Here is a 24,123-nt window from a genome sequence, read left to right as displayed (position 1 = left end):
CTATTCAGGAAATAAAGCAGCTTTTGTGTCTAAGTGTTTATATAAAGTGTTTGGAAACAAGTAAATTGTTTGTATTGTGTCTGAGCGCTGAACTATGTGTATTAACTCGGCTCAGTTGGCAGCACTCTCGCCTGTCAGTCAGATGGCTGTGGGTTCAAGCCCTGTGTCTGTGTGTGGAGCTCAGGAACTCTCGGCATTGCAGTGCAGGGGCTGAGCTGTATTGGAGGAGATTTGGTCCTCTGTTTCTGTGGATGTTATCGAACACATTCCTCTCTTTCGAAAAATAGGACATTTCTCAAATGGGGATTGTTGGCCAGGATACAGGGAGACACTCCCTTCTCGTGTCGAATAGTGCCCTGGGATCTTTAACATCGACCTGAACAGACAGACAAACCTCTGTTTAATGTCCCATTTGAAGGATTGCGTCCCTCACAACGCAGCACAGTCCCGGCACTGTTTTGTAGTATCAGCGGGACTATATGAGTTTAAAATGCCGATGTGGGTCGTGTCCACACAACCTTTATATCAGAGGCAAAAATGCTGCCATGTGAAACCGACTAATACACACTTCACGGCTGCTTGGCATCGGCTGCAAAATACAGTCACTAAACTCTGCTGTAAATCATGTGCAGTGACGAAAATATTCTCCGGACATGAAAGGCGCTGTATAAAATGCAAAGATTATTATATTCTCTGTGTATTACAGGTGTTAAAACATAACATTTATAACCTACACCGGTGAAACAACATCTGAGAGAACAATAATTTAGAGTGTCTATTATCCCCTCAATCAGAGAACCAAAGAAGTTTACAATACAGAAAAGGTAACTTTTTCTATTCTGTGTCTGTTGGTTCTTTTAATTGCAAACCTTCATATCCCGTTCACTCGCTCTGTTCATATACACCAATAGTTGACTCCAGTTTAGCTTTGTTTCTCGCTCTTTTCAAAACTAATATGGATTTTTATCACAACACCTGAGCCGGTCAGCCCACTCCATATCCAAACCACTCTGTGCAATAAAAATAAACTAACATCGCCATTAGCTCATTTGCTAACTATCTTAAATTCATATCCTTTAGTCACTCATTTACTGAACAGTAGCAATACATTCTCTATATCAGCTCTGACAATAACTCAGATAATTTAAAGTCCTCTATCAGGTCATCTCTCAAAATTTTTNGATTAGATTTCCACCATTAATGTGGAGTCATTGTGGAGTCCTGTGTCTCAGTGTTTAGAGTACCAGCCTCACAAGCAGGAGACCTGGGTCCGATTACTGACAGAGCAAAAAATGTGGGCAAGTTTCCTTGCTCCACACGTGAGATAATAATACCTGAAGAAAAATAAAAAATAATAAAGGTCATTTCAATCCACGACTATTGTAGGATACTGCTGTGTGCTGTTTGCTGCCGCATTTTGCCCACAAATATTCAATCAATTCACTTTACAGTAATTTGTGAAGCTCTTTAAGACAACTACAACAAGATTCCATTAAAAGAGCGCTCATAAAGTGCTATATCGAATGCAAGGTTATTATTATATTATTATTATTCCCATATTTTCTGTTGATTTCTAGTATCTTAATACGGAAAATATCTTAATATTTGTTGTTTCTCTGTTTCACTCATCTCACAATGTAACCGATGTGATTTTATTAGAAATGTTTTCAAATAGCATGAAGCTGGACTTGTTGTGGAAATATTTAACTTAATTCTACATTACTCCGCAATGTTAAGAGCTCTGAGACGCCCCCCTGCGTTGAGGGCACTATATAATTGCAAGTTGTTATTGCTGCTGTTGTTGCATCTGAATACAGACTTCCCAGGGCACCACGGCTCAAAGTGCAGTGACAATAAGTGACACACATCATCTGTCAGGGTGTGCTATCTGCGGAGCCTGTGCTCTTTGGGCAATGAAGGCTTTGCTGTTCATCTGCAGATTAAAATCGTGTTAGTGGAAGCGTTAGAGAGCGTCACCAGTCACAGTGATCACAGGCAAAGCTTTCTCTCATTGGCTGCAGCAAACGGAAGTGACATTTGAGAAGACAAATCCCATTTTTAAACAATCTGGAGCATCAATTGGCAATTATTCCAGTGATTAATACATATTTATTGAACACGTGACATCTTCTGTGTAACCTTAATTGTCCACAGGAGCTTTGTACATTTTAAAACAAAATGGACTCACAGATTAAACGTATCTGGTCTCACAGATTGTTACGCGTCAGATCGATTGTCTCCTTGTAATTGTCCACTTGTTTAGTTTAAAGGAAAGATGGACCATTGGACAGACAGATGGATAGACTTGATTCTACATCACTCCGCCACTGTTAACCCCTCTGAGACACTAACCTGCGTGTAGGGCGCTATATAAGTGTAAGTTGTTGTTGTTGTATTCTGAATACAGACTTCCTGGTTCACAATGGCTCAAAGTTCGGATGGACAGACTGGATGGCTGGACAGGTTGGGTTGAAGAGGAAATGGGCAAACGGTTGGGTTCAGTTGTTTGTCTGTTGTTATGGATCGATGGATCAGTGTCTGGGTGGATTGACAGATGAATGAATGGACCATTGATGTATATATGCCCTTCAAAAGTTATGAAATCCAAAGGCATTTGAAGCTGCTGCTCAAGAAACTCACAATTCACAATTGTGCCCCAAAATTAAAAGCACTGAAAGCGTTGAAGGTTCAACATTGGTCCTGGAGCGCCACTCAGCGCTTACGTTAGAAAATGCATTCACATTTGGTTGAAAGACAGTGATTTTTTTAACTTGAATTAAATACTAATGATAATTGAATAGTTTTATGTTCTATCGAAATTACAGATATTGTGGAAACATAAAATCGTAGATTATTACAGCACACAAGCAGATCATTTGGCCCATCATGTCTGTATGGGCTCAATGGAAGATCGATCCAATTTTCCTTTTTCAAGTTTCTATCCAATTTGCTTAAGAAAGTGCTTATTGAATTTGTTTCCACCACACTTTCAGGCTGTGTTTTCCAGACAATAAGAACTCTCAACACAATGTATTCCCATCTTCCCTCTGGTCGTTTTTCCAATTATGCTGAATGTATATCCTTTGGTCACCCATCCACCTGCCACAGGAAACAGTTTCCCCCTCTGTCATTTATCAAAACCTCTCAGGATTTTGAATTATAGAATCATAGAATGTTACAGCACAGAAGGAGGCCATTCGGCCCATCGAGTCTGTGCGGCTCTTTGACAGAGAAACTGACTTTTATTAACCCCACTCACCAGCTTTCTCCCCATAACCCTGCAAACCTGTCTTCTCCAGATGCCTATCAAGTTCTCCCTTAAAAGCTGTTATCGAATCGGACTTCACTGCCCTTTCGGGCAGATCATTCCATATCCGACCAACTCGCTGAGTGAAAACATTTCTTCTAAGCTCCTCTCTGCTTCTTTTGGTAGATATCGTAAGACTGTGACCACGAGTCACAGACACACCTACCAGCGGAAACAGCTTTTCCCTATCTCGCCTGTCGAAACCTTTCATGATCTTGAAGACCTCTATCAGGTCCCCGCGTAACCTTCTCTGCTCTAATGGTAAAAGTCCTAACTTTTCCAGCCTGTCCTCATAGCTAAGCTTCCCCATTCCTGGTATCATTCTCGTGAATCTCCTCTGCACCTTATCCAGTGCCTTAATATACTTCCTGAGGTACGGTGCCCAGAACTGGACGCAGTGCTCCAGCTGAAGCCTAACCAGTGTTTTGTACAGATTAAGCATAACCCCTACTCTTATACTATATGCCCCTACTAATGAAGCTCAGTACACCAAATGCCCTTTTTACTGCGCTATCTACCTGCTCTGCCACCTTCAATGAATCGCTTACTTGAACGCCCAGATCTCTCTGTACGTTCACCCCCCTTCAGATTGAGCTCCCAAGCCGATATTGCCTCCTATCATTTTTCCTCCCTAAGTGTATCACCTCGCACTTATCTACATTGAATTCCATCTGCCACATGTCAGCCCATTCCATCATTCTGTGTATGTCTGCCTGGAGTCCGAGACAGGGAGCGGCGCCAGGACAGCGCGGGGAGGAGCCTGGGCCGACCTCTCAGGTATTTAAGCTCAACACGGCAGGGAGTGCAGCTGGGGGTGGGGGGGGGGGTGTGGGGCAGAGGAGGGAACCAGTGGGGGCGGAGCGGGGGATCCGCTGACGTCATAGAGGTAATTTTCAGAAGTGTACGCGCGCAACTCAACTAAAAAAAAATGAAAATAAATAAATAAACAAATAAAAAACAAAAAAACAAAAATCCTCTGCGCCCCACCCGCCCCAGCGCTCTCATCAGAGCCCACCACGGTCCTGTTAGGTTGGCTGCCCCAGCCGCAGCCTGTGGGAAAATGTTTCCATCCACCGCTCGCTCCCAGTCCCCGCGTGCGCAATATGGCTGCCGCTATGACCCGAGCCCCCTCAACCCCTCCCTCCCTCCTCTGTACCCCCAAACCCTCCCCCCTCTGCATCTCTCCCGCTCTCTACTCCTCTCTCCGTCCCTCTCGCCTTCTGTCCCCCCTTGACCCTCCCACAACCTCCCTCTGTTCCAGCCTAGGAATCCTGCCCCGGGCTCACTGTGGCATTCGGCGTTGGCTGTCCAGCAGCAGCCACACCGACTGCCCCATTCCCCACCACACTCGCCACCCACCCCGGACTCAGACCCGGGAGTCAACCTCACCTCCCTCATCACCATCCCCCCCACCCCTGCTTCACAACCTGGACCTCCCTCCCCTCCCACACACCCTTCTGTCAACCGCTCCATCCACATCGGACAACAAAACGTCCGCTCCCTCTGTAACAAGGCCCTGGTCATCAACGATCTCATCCTTGATGGCACCGTTGATATCATGGCCTTTACGGAAACCTGGCTCACCCCAGGCGACACCTTCCCCCTCACGGAGGCCACACCACCCGGCTACACCTCCCACCACATCCCTCGCCCCAACCGCCGTGGCGGTGGTGTTGCCCTTATCTCAAGGACACCACTTGCCCTATCCCCCTACTCCTCTGGCTGTTTCCCCTCTTTTGAGCACCTCACCCTCTCCCACTCCTCCTTCCTCTCACTTAAAATCCTCCTCCTCTACCGGCCCCCTAAAACCTCTCCCACCTTTATCTCTGATATTTCCACCCTACTTACTTCTCTCTGCCTCTGCTATGATCGCCTCATCATCCTGGGCGACTTTAACCTGCACTTCACCCCCTCCTGCTCAATCTCCTCAGATTTCTCTTCCCTGCTCTCCTCGCTCAGCCTCTCCCTCCACATCAACTCCCCCACTCACAGTCACGGCCACCCACTCGACTTGGTGATCACCTGGGGCCTCAGTGTCTTGGATGGCACTATCACCGACAAGGCCGTCTCCGACCACCACTTCATCTCCTTCACCACCTCCACCCCCCTCCCCACCTCCACCAGACCCACCACCATCTTCTAACGCCCCTGGAAGACGTTATCTCCTCAATCCCTAATCGCTGCCTTGGAGTCCTCTGAAGTCCTCTCCCTCTGGCCTTCAACCCTCACTGACCCCTCTTTTGCTCTCACCCTCCTCCACGATACCCTCTCCCCCTCACTTGACACTCTTGCCCCCATCATCTCCCGTACCGTCTCCTACACTCGCTCCTGCCCCTGGTTCACCACCCACCTCCGCTCACTGAAGAGCTAGGTGCGGGCTGCTGAACGCACCTAGGTCAAATCTGGCATAACGGTCCACCGACAAATCTGGCTGGACCTCCTCAAAACCTACCGCTCCACTCTCGAGTCGGCCAAATCGTCTTCTACTCCAGGACAATCCTGGAAGCGAAGAACAACCCCAGGCTACTCTTCTCTACCACATCCCAACTCCTCCGTCCCCCACGCCACACTGCGCAGGTCATCTCCTCCAACCTTCACTGCGAGGAGATGTTGGATTTCCTTGCATCCGAAATCAAGGGAATTCGCTCCGCGGTCACTTCCCCCCAACATCCACCAACCCCCCACCCCTTCCCTCCCACACTCCGACTCCTACCCATCCTCCACTACACACTTTCGTACCCGTTTCCCCATCCTCTGTCACCAAACTAATCCTATCCTATCTATCCCATCCTATCCCTTAAACCCACCACCTGCTCCCTTGACCCCATCCCCATCCCAGCTCCACCTTCTTGCCCCATATATCACACATCGTCCCTCTCCTCTGGCTCTATTCCCATTTCCTTAAAAACTGCCACCATCACTCCCACCTTGAAAAAACCCTCCTTTGATGCGTTGCAGCTATCAAGCTACTGGCCCATCTCCAACCTCCCCTTCCTGTCCAAGGTCCTGGAACGAGTCGTCGCCTCCCGGCTGCGCTCTTTCCTCTCCACCATTTATTATTCGAACCCCTTCAGTCGGGTTTCCGTGCTGCCCATAGGACAGAAACTGTCACCAATGACATCAAGGTCACCAATGACATCCTGACCATCTGTGACCAGGGATCCCTCTGCCTCCTTGTCCTCCTCGACCTATCGGCAGCATTCGATACGGTCGACCATGCTATCCTCCTCCACCGCTTGTCCTCCCACCTCAACGTTCAAGGCGCTGTCTTTAAGTGGTTTAGGTTGTACCTCTCCCACCGTCTTCACTTTGTCTCCACGAATGGTTTTTCCTCCAGCCCCCGCACTCGTGGGTGTTCCTCAAGGTTCTCTCCTCGGTCCCCTCCTCTTCACCCTCTACATGCTCCCCCTGTGGTGACATCATCCGCAGACATGGAGTTAACTTCCACATGTCTGTGGATGACACCCAACTATACCTTTCCTCCGCTAACCTCAACTCCACGAACACCGATGTCCTGACAGCTGCCTGTCCGACATCGAGTCCTGGACGAGAGACAACTTTCTTCAGCTCAACGTGTGCAAAACTGAGGCCCTCATGATTGGCACATGTCAGCCAATCCCGCAGACGATCGAATTCAAGATCCGCATCCTCACCTACAAGGCCATTCACGGCCTTGCTTCCTCCTACCTCTCTGATCTACTATCCCCCTACCTACCTGCCCGTACCCTCCGTTCCTCTGGCTCCGGTCTGCTCCGCATCCCCCGCCCCAACCGCCCTACCATCGGTGGCCGGGCCTTCAGCCTCTCAGCCCCGAGGCTCTGGAACTCTATCCCCCTGTGCCTTCGCCGCTTCCATCCTTTCCTCCTTCAAGGCCGGTCTCAAGACCTTTCTATTTGACGGTGCCTTCAGCTCTCCTCCCGACTCTCTACCCCCTACTCGCTCCCTCCCTTTCCTCCCCTCACCCTGACCATTTCCCCCTTGCTCGGGTCCTGACCCAACTATACAGCGCCTTGGGACGTCCACCCGACGTGAAAGGCGCTCTATAAATGGAATCTTGTTGTTGTTGTTATTGTGGTGCTATCCTCCTCACCATTAACTATTTTTCCTAGCTTAGTATCGTCTGCAAATTTGGAAATTGTGCTCCTTATATCCAGGTGTCACGATCACTCAGATAAAACAGAAGAGCAGGGGTCCCATTACCGACAGAGAGACTGAGAGAGACACACAGAGAGGGTGGGTTGAAAGGGCAGTGTCTGACCCCTGTTAGACAGAGAGTGTCAGGCCTGGGCTGTGGGATTTCCCTGTTTCTCCGGCTCCAAAGATCAATCTCAAAGGTTATTGCTGACAGTGGAGATGTGAGCAGACAGCTGGTCAGGTCAGTCCAGAGTTACACATTTATTCAGTTTCGGAATCTGAGAGAGAGAGACAGAGAGAGACTGAGAGAGAGGGACTGACTGAGTGAGAGACCGAGTGAGACAGAGCGAGAGTTGAGTGAGAGACAGACTGAGAGAGAGAGACTGTAAGAGAGAGACTCAGAGTGAGAGAGACTGAGAGAGAGAGAGTGACTGAGAGAGACTGAAATTTTTCCAGTTTATGTGACCTGAAATTTTTTCTTCAATTGTGGAAAATTTTGAATACCGAGATGGAGAGGTGAGACTGAGAGAGAGAGAGAGAGTTAGCAGGTCATCGAGTTATGGGGGTGGTGGTGTGCGGGATGAGTGACTGAAAGAGAGATGGCGGAGACAGATGGAAGGAAAGAATTAGTGAGTGAGTGAGTGAGTGAGTGACGGACTGAGTGAGTGAATGAGTGAGTGAGGAAGAGAGTGAAGAGGGAGGTAGTGAGCAAGTGAGAAAATGGCTGAGTGAGTGAAGAAGTGAGGGGAGTGTATGAGCAAGTGAGTGAGCGACCGAGTGAGTGAGCAAGGGACGGAGGGAGGCAGTGAGTGAATGAGTGAGTGCGGGGGCGAGTCAGGGATCGAGGGTGTGAGCACGCGAGCCAGTGGGTGAGGGTGTGAGTGTGCGCGCGAAGGAAGTGAGTGAGGTCTGGAGGGAGCGAGACTCAAGGTGGTTGTTGCTGTAGTTGTTGTTGTCGTTGTTGTCGTCGTCTCTCCCCGCAGTGTTTCAAGGGAGGTTTACGAGGCAGCTATGCTGCTGAGCGCGGTTGGAGATGCGTTGGGCTATCGGAACGCATGGTGGGAATTCTGCGAGAGATTCATTCCGAGCTGGAGGGGCTGGGGGGCCTGGGCAACATTCACGTCTGTCTGCCACACTGGCCTGTCAGTGACGACACTGTACTACACCTCGCCAGCGCTCAGGCTCTCAACACTGGTACACGATCACAGTGGGGGTGGGGGTGTGGGGGGGTGGAGAGGGAGAGAGCGTGTGTGTGGGAGAGTGAGACAGAGAGAGGGTGAGTGTTGTGTGAGATACAGTGTGTATGAGTGTGTGTGTCAGAGTGAGACAGTGTGTGTGAATGTGTGTGATAGTGTGTGTATCAGTGAGACAGAGTGTGTGTGTGTGTGAGACAGAGGGTGAGAGACACAGTGTGTGTGAGTTAGAGAGTTTGTGTGGCAGTGTGTGTGTGAAAGGGTGTGTGAGATATAGTGCGCGTGAGAGTGAGATAGAGAGCATGTGTGTGAGTGTAGGTGAGATACAGTGTGTGTGAGTTTGTGAGAGATTGAGTGTGCGAGAGAGACACAGAGTGTGTGTGTGAGAGAGAGAGTCAGAGAGTGTGTGTGTGTGTGAGAGTGTGTGTGAGATTCAGTGTGTGGGAGAGCATGTGTGAGAGAGTGTATGAGAGTGCGAATGGGAGTATGTGTTTGAGTATGTGAAAGCGAATGTGTTACAGAGAGAGCTTGTGTGTGAGAGTGTGTGTGAGAGAGTGTGTGTGTGAACGAGAATGTGTGCCAGAGACTGTGTGAGAGCGTTTGTGAGATATAGCATTTGTGAGAGCGAGTGTTTGAGAGAGTGAGAGCCAGAGTGTAGCGTGCTATAAAAATGCGAGTTCTAGTTTTTTTGTTGATCACTGTAAAAGAGTGTGGTTTGGAGAAGATTAGCGGCTGATGTGGTTGGGAGGCGTTGGAGGAAGGGGGGGTGTGTGCGGGGAGACACAGAGATTAATGATAAATTATGATTCTCATCCAGGGAAAGATGGAGATGCACTGCTGCATGAGTTTGCTGCTCAATATGTTGAAGCCATGAAGGACATGAAGGGCAGGAAGCCAGGTCCCACCAGCATCCTTGGTAAATAAAGCCTGGACACATATATCCTCTTGGGGTGGCGGAGGGCGAGTGGCGGGCCCTCCGTGGAGCTTAGCTGGCTCCAAAGTGACCCAGCCCTGAGGACAACCGCAGCCCCAGGTTGTGAAAGTCTCCTCTCACTCTGATGGCTTTGGTTTGGGTTCTGTGTCTGTTGAGACAGGTTTCGGTTGCGTTGGTTGGATTATGCTGGGATGGGTTAGGTTGGTGTTTGGGGTGGGTTGGGTTGGAAGTTGGCTAGGTTGGCCTCGGTTAGGCTGGGGTTGGGTGGTCTATGCTGAGTTGGGTTTGGGCTGGGGTTGGGTGGCCTATGCTTAGTTGGGTTGTGGTTGGGTTGGGTGGACTGGGGTTGGGTTGGGGTTGAGTGGCTATGCTTGGTTGGATTGGGCTGGGGTTGAGTGGCCTATGCTGGCCTTAAAGGTCAAATCTATTAAAGATATCCTGCGGTGCTGTCAGGGGGAAAAGAGAGTGTCTTGCTCTCTCTCTATCTCCCAGTATCCTGGCAGATGAAACCACTCACTCGCTTCATGACTGTTTGCTGGAGGTTTACTGTGCGCAGTCATCTGCTGAATTAAACAGTCACTACACTCACAGTGAATGCTGGGAAACATGGGTGAAAAGGTCAGGTATAACGGTTAACCTTGTTGATCATGGCTTTCTGTCAATCAGGAACTTCACAGCTGACACCCGGAGAGCCGTTGGGGTTCCAGATTCCCTTTAACCCGAAAGGAGTTGGATGTGGTGCAGCAATGAGATCGATGTGTATCGGTCTGAGGTCAGAGAGGCGTGAGAGAGACTGCGAGAGAGAGAGAGAGAGAGAGCGAGAGAGCTGGGAAAGATAGAGACCGAGAGAGAGAGAGACTATTAGCGTACAGAGAGAGAGAGTGACTGACTCACTCTCTGTGTGTGTGTGTCAGGTATCCACGCCCGGAGCAACTCCCACACCTGGTGAGGGTCAGTATAGATTCCGGCCGAATGACACCCAACCACCCAACAGGTCAGTGCATCACCACCCAACGACCCCTACACAACTACCCCCCAACTAAACCTCCCCCACTACTCCCCACAAATACCCCACCCAACTACCCCTACACAACTACACCCCAACTAAACCCCCTCACTACTACCCCAAATTACCCCTCCCAACCACCCACACCAACTACCCCAACCACCAACCCCAACTACCCCCCAACCACCCCCCTCAACTACCCACCCCAACTTCACCCCAACCACCCTCCCAAATAGCCCCCAAATCGCCCACCCAACTAACCCCCATCTACCCCCACTCAACTACACCCCCAACTACCACCACCCAACTAAACCCCTAACTATCCCTCGAACAACCCCAAAACTAATCCCCCGACTGCACTCCAACTATCACCCCCAACTAACTCCCTAACTACCCCCACCCAATTGTTATTATTATGTAATTTGTTTTTGTCAGGTTACCTGGGGGCTTTGGCCTCTGCTCTCTTCAACTCCAACGCTGTACAGGGGCGTCCATTGCGGGAGTGGGGTTTCAGCTTTCTCCAAACGCTCCCCCTCGCTCTGGACTCCATCACCAGCTCTGGGAGAGATGTCCCGGAAAACCTTGCTGCCTGGAATTACTTCCCAGAAAAGTGGGAATGTTGAAGATAGATATAATCCGCATGTTTTGAAAGCTAACGAAGCAGCCCACCGCCATCCCGTCCTGCTCATAGCGATGTCCCCGCAAACTGCAGTGAAGCGAGCGCGCAGTTTTATCTGTCGCCCAGGACGCTGTGAGAGAGAGAGGAACACCCTTCTCTCCCCCTCCCTCCAGGATGTTTGACCCACGTGGAAACCCATCACCCTGATCAGCCGGGTGCTGACACGCACGGAAACCCATCACCGAGACCAGCCGGGTGTCTGACACGCACGGAAACCTGTCAACGTGACCAGCCGGGTGTCTGTCACACACACATGGAAACCCGTCACCATGACCAGCCAGGTGTCTGTCACACACAAACATGGAAACCAGTCACCATGACCAGCCGGGTGTCTGACACACACACACGGAAACCCGTTACCGTGACCAGTCGGGTGTCTGACACGCACGGAAACCTGTCACCGAGACCAGCCCGGTGTCTGTCACACAAACACACGAAAACCCATCAACGTGACCAGCCGTGTATCTAACACGCACGGAAACCCGTCACCGTGACTGACACACGGGGGGGTCGTGTGTTGATGGGTGTTGTGGGAGTGAGGTGCAGTGACTGAGTGACTATTTCTCGCTGGTATTTGAAGCAGCGGGGGCTGGAGGCGGGATCTGGGGGGCCGCGGTTCCCCCCGGTGTTCGGCCCCCCGAGCGGGATGTGGAGTACAGGACGTTCTCGCTGGACGGGTGGGCGGGACGAAGTGGCCACGATGCTCCCATGATAGCGTACGACGCACTGCTGGGGGCGGGCGCATCCTGGGAGGAGCTGTGCTCGCGAGCGGCCTTCCACGGAGGTCAGTGCTCACGTGGGCTCACACTCGGTCACCACTCACACTGCTCACCCCCGCCCACTCACACTCACACCCACTCGCACTGCTCATACCCCACTCACACTGCTCATACCCCACTCACACTGCTTGTGGAGTCCTGTAACTCAGTGGTTAGAGCACTCGCTTTGCAAGCGAGAGACCTGAGTTCAATTCCCGGCAGAGGGCGAAACCTTGGGCAAGTTTTGTTACTCCACACAGAGCCTAATAATAATCCTCCAAAACCAAAAACAAGAATAAATTGGTCATTTTCAATCCATGAATGTTTGTGGGACATTGCTGTGCGCAATTGGCTGCCGCGTTTCGCCCACAAATATACAGTCAATTCACTTTACAGTATATTCTGTGAAGCGCTTTGGGACGTCCTCCCGACGTGAAAAGCGCTATATCAAATGCAAGGATTATTATTATTATTATACCCACTCACCGGTCACACTCACCGCTCACACCTGCTCACAGTCACGCTGCACGCGTTCACACTGCTCAAACCCGCGTTGTCTGTCTGTCTCTCTCGCTCACTCTCTGTCTCTCTGTTTCTCTCTCAGTCTCTTTCTCTCTCTGCCCAGTCTCTCCGTGTCTCTCCATCTTGGTATGTCTCTCACCGTCTCTCTCTCTCTCTCCTCGTCTCTCTCTCTCTCTCTCTCTCTCGCTCTCTCTTTCTCTCTCAGACACCATGTTTCTCTTTCCAGGTGACAGTGACTCCACAGCTGTTATCGCCGGCTGCTGATGGGGGACGATGTATGGATTGTCCTCGGTTCCCGATATAAACCACAAGTCACTGGAATACTGGGATCGCTTGGTGCAGGCAGCAAGACAGCTCCACCAGTCCGCCTGGGAATAGTACCCTCACCCCACCCCAACCATTCCCTCCCCTCTGCTTTTGTAATAGATACACTGAAATATTACCCGATCTTTCTGGGAAACCCACAGCCATTCTTTTCACGCTGCTGCCCAAGTTTCCATTTTTTTTCCCCGATCTATAACGCTCCATGCAGCTTATTGCTAAGTGGCCTCTGTCAGAACATTTCCCCTTTCGCGGTACCTGATGGAGCCGTATTTGTTCAGTTAATTGACCAACACTGATAGCAGGCATGTCACGTCTCCTAATTGGTGTTCAGAGGATTACACAGCACAGAAGGAGGCCATTCGGCCCATCATGTCTGTGCCGGTTCTTTGAAAAGAGCTATGTAATTGAAATCCACTCCCCCGCACTCTCCCCATAGCCCTGCAAACAGTCCTGATAATTGAAGTCCCTCATTTGTGGTATCATCCTGGTAAATTTTGTTCGCACCCTCTCCAATGTCTTTACATCCTTCCTGAAGTGCGGCGCCTAGAACTGAACACAGTCTCTAGCTGAGGCCTAATCAGTGTTTTATAAAGGTTCATGATCAACAACAACAACAACAAGATTACACTTATAGAGCGCCTTTCACGTTGGGAGGACGTCCCAAGGCGCTGGACAGTTGGGTCGGGATCCGGGCAGGGGGGAAATGGTCAGGGGGAGGGAAGGGAGGGAGCGAGGAGGGGGTAGAGATTTGAGAGGGGAGCTGAAGGTATGGTCGAAGAGAAAGGTCTTGAGACCGGCCTTGAAGGAGGAAAGGGAGGAAGCGGCGATGGAACTGGGGGATAGAGTTCCAGAGCCTCGGGACTGAGAGGCTGAAGGCCCGACCACCGATGGTAGGGCGGTTGGGGCGGGGGACGCGGAGCAGACCGGAGCCAGAGGAACGGAGGATACGGGCAGGGAGGTAGGGGGATAGTAGGTCGGAGCGGTAGGAGGGAGCGAGGCCGTGAATGGCCTTGTAGGTGAGGATGAGGATCTTGAATTCGATCCTCTGGGGATGGGGAGCCAGTGAAGGCGAGCGAGGGTGGGAGTGATGTGGTCCCGAAGCCTGGTGCGGGACAGTACACGAGCTGCAGAGTTCTGAATGACCTGCAGCTTGTGGAGGGAGGTGGCGGGAAGGCCGGCGAGGAGAGAGTTCCCATAGTGCAGCCTTGAGGTGACAAAGGCGTGGACCAGGGTTTCAGCAGCGTGAGGGGTGAGGTAATGGCGTAGTCTGGCGATGTTCCAGAGGTGATGGAAGGCGGTGCCAGTTGTGATCACTTCCTGACTTTCACATTCTGTGCCCCTATATATAAAACATAGCACCCCGTACATTTTGTTTAATAACTTTATCTACCTGTCCTGCCACCTTCAAAGATTTATTGATATGAGCCCCTTAGGTCTCTCTGTTCCTTCACCCCTTAAAGGTTCTACCATCAGCTTATTTGCTTACGTGGACCCCCAGGTCACTCTATTCAATTTGCCCCCTTTAAGATTGCACCAACGGTTTATATTGCCTCTTCTCATTCGTCCTCCCAAAATACATCACTTTGCATTTATTCACATTAAACTTCAGCTGCCACGATTCTGTCCATGTCCATTGAGAGTCTGCTACGACCTTCACTGTTTACTACTTTTCCTAGCTTCGTATCATCTAAAAACTTGGAAATTGTACTCCCTGCAGCCAAGTCCAGGTCGTCGATATAGACCAAAAACAGCAACATTTCCCCCCAGTCACAAAAATAACCGTTCACCACCGCTCTTTGCTTTTTGTCTACCAGCTCATTCTGTTTCCATAATTCCCTTTCATAAAGTGGGCTTCTATTATACGTACAAGTCTCTTATGAGGTACTTTATCAAACACGTTTTGAAAACATGTCTATTCGGGACATGGAGTCCTAGAGCTCAGTGTTTAGAGCAGTCGCCTCGCAAGCGAGAGACTTGGGTTTGATTCCCAGTCAGGGCGAAACCTTGGGCAAGTTTCCTTACTCCACACGCCGCATAATAATCCTTCAAGAAAATTAAATAAGTAGTAATTTACTCAATCCACGACTGTTTGTGCGACACTGCTGTGCGCAAATGGCTCCCGCGTTTCGCCCACAAATATACAGTGAATTCACTTGACCTTATATTCTGTGAAGCGCTTTGAGACGTCTACAAGTATTATTACTATTACTATTATCGGTAGGATAGAACATTGGGCAAGTGTTTTTTCTTACTCCACACGCCTAGGTTTACTTACCGAGCAGTAAGTTGGAGGCCGGTTTGTTAGTAGATCGGCTTTTCTGGGAGTAATATTGCCTTCAAAAAAACCTTGAAACCCTGGACGAGTTTTCCTACTCCACGCGCCTAATAACAAAAAAAATTGGTCGTTTCAATCCAAGACTGTTTGTGGTGGCAATTGGCCGCCGCGTTTCGCTCACAAACGTGCAGTCAATTCACTTTACAGTATATTCTGTGAAGCGCTTTGAGACGTCGAGAAGACGTGAAAAGCGCTATATCAAAGGCAAGGATTATTATTACTATTATTATACACGTGGAAGTTAACCGCGTGGCGGCGGATGACATGCGCACTGGCTCCTCACCCCTGGTCTCGCTCCAGCGCGCGCCTGCGCACTGCCCCCTTTCTCCAACCGTCACTTTCCCCGCGCGCCTCCCGCCCCGCCCCCGCCTCGCCATTGGTTGGTTTGTCCCGCCCCCCCGCCCCGCCCCTCGCGCACGCGCACCTCTCGCCGCCCCTCGCGCTGCTCCTGTCTCGGGAGGTGACCGTTGGTCTCCGCTCCGCGCGCGCAGCACTTTCCCGCCCATTGTGTCGACGGGACGACGTCCGCCTTCACTCCGACCCCATAACTGGTGATGAGTTACTGTGATCTGCGCTATTCTACACACTGTGTGTTATTGTATATTATTATGGCATTGACCGTCACTGAGCCGCACCGCCCCCTCTCTCTCTCTCCTCTCACTCTCCCGCCTTCCCCTCAGCCTCTCCCACACTCACTCTCTCCTCCCTCCACCAACCGACACATTTCTCTCTATCTCTCTCTCCCCCTCACCTTCTCTCACACTCTATCTCTCCATCCCCTCTCTCTCTCTCTCTCCCTCAACCCTTCCCCCCTTCACGACGCTCTTTCTCTCATTCCCTCTGCCTTTCCCCTCTCCCTCCATCACCCCTCTGCCTTTCTCTCTCTCTTATTCCGTCCCTCTGTCTCTCTCCCCCTTCCTCTCCCTCTCCCCCTCAATCCACGACAGTTTGCGGTCACTGCTGTACACAATTGGCTGCCGCGTTGCCTCAGGAAATATAGTCAGTTTAGAGTTTGAGTTGTATTCTGTGAAGCGTTTTCAGTGTCTCAATGATGTGATCAGGAACTGTTACCAAATGCAGGAAATATTGTTGTTAATAATAATAGTAGACGGGCAAAGAAGCGGAGATGCAAAGAGCTACTGTCTCGCTTCTCGCAACAACAGCAGATTGTATTTCAAGTCGGGAGGCCATCCCAAGGCTCTGGACAGTCGAGTTCTATCCTTTGGGAGCAACGATTATTCCCAATCAGCTTCTGTTAATCATGGAAACCGAAGCCCATATGTGCTCAGGATGGTCAAAGCAGTACATGAAGCGAGAAATTGGCCAAGCATTGGGAGGCTTGACCAACAGTCGCTGAGAGCACTCGCTTTGCAAGTGAGAGACCTGAGTTCAATTCCAGGCAGAGGGCGAAACCTTGGGCAAGTTTCCTTTCTCCACACAGAGCCTAATAATAATCCCTCCAAAAAAACTAAACAATAATAAATTGGTCATTTTCAATCTACAACTGTTTGTGGGACATTGCTGTGCACAATTGGCTGCCGCGTTCGCCCACAAATATACAGTCAATTCACTTTCCAGTGTGTTCTGTGAAGCCATTTTGGACGTCCTCCCGACGTGAAGAGCGCTATATCAAATGCAAGGATTAACAGTGTTTCAATGGCAGCTGTACAATTTCCCTGTTGATCTCAGCAGTAAACCCAATTCATATTCTGGAGTTCCTTTGCCCTGTGTGTTCCCAGAGTGCACCAAATGTGGGCGACACAGTGAAGGGGACCTTGATATGGCTCCTCTTTGCGCTTCAGGGAAGAAAGCCACCAATGTCAATTAATATCAGTGGTTCCCATACACAGTTGTTTGAAGGTGGCAGGACAGGTTGCTATAGCTGCTAAATAAAAAGCATATGGGATACTTGGCTTGATCAATAGAGGCATTGAGGTCAAAGGCAAGGAAGTTCTGGTAAAGGTTTATGTCACTGTTTAGGCCTCAGCTGTAGTATTGTGTCCAATTCTGGGCCCCACACTTCAGGAAGGATGTCAAGGCCTTGGAAATGGTGCAGAGGAGATTTACTGGAATGGGACCATGGATGAGGGACTTTACTTATGTGGTGAGACGACATCAACTGGGATTGTTCTCACTGGAGCAGAGAAGGTTAAGGGGCCATTTAATAGAGGTGTTCAAAATTCTGAGAGGTTTTGCTAAATGACAGAGGGAGAAACTATTTCCTGTGGCAGGTGGATGGGTAACCAGAGGATATACATTCAGGATAATTGGAGAAACAACCAGAGGGGAGATGAGAATACATTGTTTTTACATAGAGAGTTGTTATTGTCTGGAATACACAGCCTGAAAGTGTGGTGGAAACAGATTCAATAAGCACTTCCTAATGCAAATTGGATAGAAACTTGAAAAAGTAAAATTCGCTATGAGGACAGGGTAGTGAGTGGTTTAGCTATTCGTATTAGGGAGTGAGTGGGGGAGTGGGACTGATCGGATCGCTCTTCCATTGAGGCAGTACAGACATGATGGGCCAAATGGTCTGCTTGTGTGCTGTAATAATCTATGATTTTATGTTTCTGCAATATCTGTAACTTTGATAGAACATAAAACAATTCCATTATCATTAGTATTTAATTCAAGTTAAAGAAATCGCCATCTTTCAACCAAATGTGAGTGCATTTTCTAATGTAAGCGCTGAGTGGCGCTGCAGGACCAATGTTGAACCTTGAACGCTTTCAGTTCTTTTACTTTTTGGGCACAATTGTGAATTGTGAGTTTCTTGAGCAGCGGCTTCAAATGCCTTTGGATTTCATAAATTTTGAAGAGAATATTAATGAGAAGATGTTGCTGCTTCTGGGCACCGACCAGATGACGATTGACAAGCGAGGGCTGCAATCCAACAATGAAAGTTATTTATGCATTTGGATATTTCAAGTTCATCTGCTGCTCGATAGATCTGTGTATCAACCAAACAACCCAAACACCTATACATCAATGGTCAGTCCGTCCAGCCATCCATCCATTCATCTGTCAGTCCACCCAGACACTGATCCATCGATTCATAACAACATACAAACAACTGAACCCAACCGTTTGCCCATTTCCTCTTCGACCCAACCTGTCCAGCCATCCAGTCTGTCCATCCGAACTTTGAGGCATTGTGACCCAGGAAGTCTGTATTCAGAATACAACAACAGCAACTTGCACTTATATAGCGCCCTACACGCAGGGTAGTGTCTCAGAGGGGTTAACAGTGGCAGAGTGATGAAGAATCAAGTCTATCCATCTGTCTGTCCAATGGCCCATCTTTCCTTTCAACTAAACAACAAATTTGATGAGTCACCAGGACCAAATGGGTTTCACCCACGGTTGCTGTGGGAGATACGGGTTCAAATGGCGGAGGCTTTGGCCATTATATTTCAATCATCATTGGATACAGCAGTGGTGCCAAGAGACTGGAGAGTGGCTAATGTTACCCTACTCTACAAAAATGGCCAGAAAGACAAGCCCGGAAATTACAGGCCAGTCAGCCTAACTTCGGTAATGGGAAAGCTACTGGAGACCGTAATCCGGGACAAAATAAATCTCTACTTAGAGGAACACGAGGTAATTATAGACCCCCAACATGGATTTGTTAAAGGCAAATCTTGCCTAACAAATCTAATAGAATTTTTTGAAGAGGTGACTGCGAGGGTTGATGAGGGAAATGCGGTGGACATTATTTACATGGATTTAAAAAAGGCTTTTTCACAGTACCGCATAAGAGGTTTATAAAAAAACTGGAGGCTCACGGTATTAAGGGGACAGTAGCCATTTGGATTAGGAACTGTCTGAGTGACAGACTGCAGAGTGTGCTGGTTAATGGGTGTTCCTCGCAATTGAAGGAGGTGACCCCAGGGATCAGTATTGGGACCACTGCTCTTTCTAATACATATTAATGATCTGGACTTGGGCATAGAGAGCACTATTTCCAAGTTTGCAGATGATACCAAGTTAGGTCGGGTAGTAAATAGTGAAGAAGATTGTGACGCACTGCAGGCAGACATACACAGAATGGTGGAATGGGCTGACATGTGGCAGATGGATTTCAATGTAGATAAGTGCGAGGTGATACACTTTGGGAGGAAAAATGATAGGAGGCAATATAGGCTTGGGAGCTCAATCTGAAGGGGGGTGAACGTACAGAGAGATCTGGGCATTCAAGTAAGCGATTCATTGAAGGTGGCAGAGCAGATAGACAGGGCAGTAAAAAGGGCATTTGGTGTACTGAGCTTCATTAGTAGGGGCATAGAGTATAAGAGAAGGAGGTTATGCTTAATCTGTACAAAACACTGGTTAGGCCTCAGCTGGAGTACTGCGTCCAGTTCTGGGCACCTTACCTCAGGAAGGATATTAAGGCACTGGAAAAGGTGCAGAGGAGATTCACGAGAATGATACCAGGAATGGGGAAGCTTAGCTATGAGGACAGGCTGGAAAACTTAGGACTTTTCCCATTAGAGCAGAGAAGGTTACGCGGGGACCTGATAGAGGTCTTCAAGATCATGAAAGGTTTCGACAGGCGAGATAGGGAAAAGCTGTTTCCGCTGGTAGGTGTGTCTGTGACTCGTGGTCACAGTCTTAAGATATCTACCAAAAGAAGCAGAGAGGAGGTTAGAAGAAATGTTTTCACTCAGCGAGTTGTTAGAATTTGGAATGATCTGCCCGAAAGGGCAGTGAAGTCCGATTCGATAACAGCTTTTAAGAGAGAACTGGATAGGTATCTGGGAAGACGGGTTTGCAGGGTTATGGAGAGAAAGCTGGTGAGTGGGGTTAATAAAAGTCAGTTGCTCTGTCAAAGAGCCGCACAGACTCGATGGGCCGAATGGCCTCCTTCTGTGCTGTAACATTCTATGATTCTATGATTCAAAATCCTGAGAGGTTTTGCTAAATGACAGAGGGAGAAACTATTTGCTGTGGCAGGTGGATGGGTAACCAGAGGATATACATTCAGGATAATTGGAAAAACGACCAGAGGGGAGATGGGAATACATTGTATTGAGAGTTCTTATTGTCTGGAATACACAGCCTGAAAGTGTGGTGGAAACAGATTCAATAAGCACTTTCTTAAGCGAATTGGATAGAAACTTCAAAAAGGAAAATTGGATCGATCTTCCATTGAGCCCATACAGACATGATGGGCCAAATGGTCTGCTTGTGTGCTGTAATAATCTACGATTTTATGTTTCTACAATATCTGTAATTTTGATAGAACATAAAACTATTCAATTATCATTAGTATTTAATTCAAGTTAAAGAAATCGCTGTCTTTCAACCAAATTTGGGTGCTTTTTCTAATGTAAGCGCTGAGTGGCGCTGCAGGACCAATGTTGAACCTTCAACCCTTTCAGTGCTTTTAATTTTTGGGCACAATTGTGAATTGTGAGTTTCTTGAGCAGCGGCTTCAAATACCTTTGGATTTCATAACTTTTGAAGGGAATATATACATCAATGGTCCATCCATTCATCTGTCAGTCCACCCAGACACTGATCCATCGATCCATAACAACATACAAACAACTGAACCCAACCGTTTGCCCATTTCCTCTTCAACCCAACCTGTCCAGCCATCCAGTCTGTCCATCCGAACTTTGAGCCATTGTGAACCAGGAAGTCTGTATTCAGAATACAACAACAACAACTTACACTTATATAGCGCCCTACACGCAGGGTAGTGTCTCAGAGGGGTTAACAGTGGCGGAGTGATGGAGAATCAAGTCTATCCATCTGTCTGTCCAATGGCCCATCTTTCCTTTAAACTAAACAAGTGGACAATTACAAGGAGACAATCGATCTGACGCGTAACAATCTGTGAGACCAGATACGTTTAATCTGAGAGACCATTTTGTTTAAAAATGTTCAAAGCTCCTGTGGACAATTAAGGTTACACTGAAGATGTCACGTGTTCAATAAATATGTATTAATCAATGGAATGATTGCCAATTGATGCTCCAGATTGTTTAAATGGGATTTGTCTTCTCAAATGTCACTGCCGTTTGCTGCAGCCAATGAGAGAAAGCTTTGCCTGTGATCACTGTGACTGGTGACGCTCTCTAACGCTTCCACTAACACGATTTTCATCTGCAGATCAACAGCAAAGCCTTCACTGCCCACAGAGCACAGGCTCCGCAGATAGCACACCCTGACAGATGATGTGTGTCACTTATTGTCACTGCACTTTGAGCCGTGGTGCCCTGGGAAGTCTGTATTCAGATACAACAACAACAGCAGCAATAACAACTTGCAGTTATATAGCGCCCTCAACGCAGGGGGGCGTCTCAGAGCTCTTAACAGTTGCGGAGTAATGTAGAATCAATTTTAATCTTTCCACAACAAGACCAGCTTCACGCTATTTGAAAACATTTGTAATAAAATAACATTGGTTACACTGTGAGATGAGTGAAACAGAGAAACAACAAATATTAAGATATTTTCCATATTAAGATATTAGAAATAAACAGAAAATCTGGGAATAATAATAATGTAATAATAATAATCCTTGCATTCGATATAGCGCTTTTCACATCTTCTGAACGTCTTAAAGAGCTTCACAAAATATACTGTAAAGTGAATTGATTGAATATTTGTGGGCGAAACTCGGCAGCCAATTGCACACAGCAGTGTCCCACAATAGTCGTGGATTGAAATTACCTTTATTGTTATTTATTTTTCTTCAGGTATTATTATCTCACGTGTGGAGCAAGGAAACTTGCCCACATTTTTTGCTCTGTCAGTAATCGGACCCAGGTCTCCTGCTTGTGAGGCTGGTACTCTAAACACTGAGATACAGGACTCCACAATGACTCCACATTAATGGTGGAAATCTAATCAAAAATGGCTGAGAGATGGCCTGATAGAGAGGGCTTTAAATTATCTGAATTATTGACAGAGCTGATATAGAGAATGTATTGCTACTGTTCGGTAAATGGGTGACTGAAGGATATGAATTTAAGATAGTTAGCAAATGAGCAAATGGCAATGTTAGTTTATTTTTATTGCACAGAGTGGTTTGGATATGGAGTGGGCTGACCGGCTCAGGTGTTGTGATAAAAATCCACATTAGTTTTGAAAAGAGCCAGAAACAAAGCTAAACTGGAGTCAACTATTGGTGTATATGAACAGAGCGAGTGAACGGGATACAAAGGTTTGCAATTAAAAGAACCAACAGACACAGAATAGACCAAGTTACCTTTTCTATGTTGTAAACTTCTTCGGTTCTCTGATTGAGGGGAAAATGGACACTCTCAATTATTGTTCTCTCAGATGTTGTTTCACCGGTGAAGGTTATAAATGTTATGTGTTAACACCTGTAATACACAGACAATATAATAATCTTTACATTTGATACAGCGCCTTTCATTTCAGGAGAATATTTTCATCACTGCACATGATTTACAGCAGAGTTTAGTGCCTGTATTTTGCAGCACATGGCAGCACTTTTGCCTCTGATTCAAAGGTTGTGTGTACAGGACCCACATCGGCATTTTAATCTCATACAGTGCTGCGTTGTGAGGGGTGCAATCCTTGAGATGAGACATTAAACGGAGGTTTGTCTGTCTGTTCAGGTCGATGTTAAAGATCCCAGGGCACTATTCGACACGAGAAGGGAGTGTCTCCCTGTATCCTGGCCAACAATCCCCATTTGAGAAATGTCCTTTTTTTTCCAATCAGAGGAATGTGTTCGATAACATCCACAGAAACAGACGACCAAATCTCCTCCAATACAGCTCAGCCCCTGCACTGCAATGCCGAGAGTTCCTGAGCTCCACACACAGACACAGGGCTTGAACCCACGGCCTTCTGACTGACAGGCGAGAGTGCTGCCAACTGAGCCGAGTTAATACACATAGTTCAGCGCTCAGACACAATACAAACAATTTACTTGTTTCCAAACACTTTATATAAACACTTAGACACAAAAGCTGCTTTATTTCCTGAATAGTTTTGGTTTCACAGTCACAGTCTCTAAAATACATTTCCAAAGATCAATTATACTCAATAAAAAAGGTTTCTGTTCTGCCATCACACGTGTTCCTCATATTGCTGTTAGATTGTAATAAGGCGGCCATAATAACAACTGCAAATTGTTATTCCCTCTGATGCTAATTTACATGTTATAGGTTTCCAATATTTGTTTTATTTTTGTGATATACAGTTTGGGTGGAGGGATTATAGTTACAGAAACATGAAATAACCGAGAAACCAAGAAGTTTTAAGCTCTGTAACATGTTTATCTGGTGTTTGTCATTGGTTTGTTGCCGGATAATATTAATGCTGTAGTGTGAAGTATTCCCCAATAGTTACAAATGCCGATTAACAGTTTTTGTAACCTCTGCAGAACAATATCTGAGACTTTAATTTGACAATTATTTTATTTCCACAGACAGAAGCCATGTGTGGAGGACGCTCTGTGTTGTTCGGTGGAACATTTTGAACCAGTTTCTAGCAGATGGCTTTCAGGTCAGTTTTACATTAGGAGGAAATCGCTCTAATTTAGTGTCAGAAAGTGCAGGTGTTTCCTGCAGATAAGAAACTGACTCTTTCTCAGATCATCACGTGCCAATGTCAATGATTTCTTGTAAGTGTTGTTTGACCTGGGGCAGCAGGTTTCAGTAAAAGGGTTAATTTAAATTAATTTTTTTCTCCAAGTTATCAATTGTGATTTGTACTTTAATTTGACTATCCATATGGAGTACAGGGGCGGTGTGTGTGTGTTGTGGTGGGAAGGGGATGGGGGAGTGTTGGGGGTTTAGGTTTCTCATTGGAAATGAATTCACTCCTCGGTGGAACGGTTGGCAACAAAATGTGGAACTGAGTCAATCCTCTGCGGCAATCCTCGATAATCGGGTTCCTGAGCCACGTGGGTTAGGATGTAATCCAGGTCCTGCTGTTGGCAAA

At 47.8% G+C, this 24,123-nt stretch overlaps 1 pseudogene; it reads left to right on the top strand.

Moving 5' to 3' along the window:
• The first annotated feature begins 7,906 nt into the window (after positions 1–7,906).
• On the top strand, positions 7,907–12,955 carry LOC103188568 (annotated as a pseudogene).
• The last annotated feature ends 11,168 nt before the right edge of the window (positions 12,956–24,123 follow it).

Source organism: Callorhinchus milii, unplaced genomic scaffold, assembly GCF_018977255.1.
Source record: "Callorhinchus milii isolate IMCB2004 unplaced genomic scaffold, IMCB_Cmil_1.0 Scaffold83, whole genome shotgun sequence".
NCBI classification, from domain to species: Eukaryota; Metazoa; Chordata; class Chondrichthyes; order Chimaeriformes; family Callorhinchidae; genus Callorhinchus; species Callorhinchus milii.
Note: the sequence above shows the minus strand (reverse complement) of the source record. Positions and strands in the feature narration are given on the sequence as shown.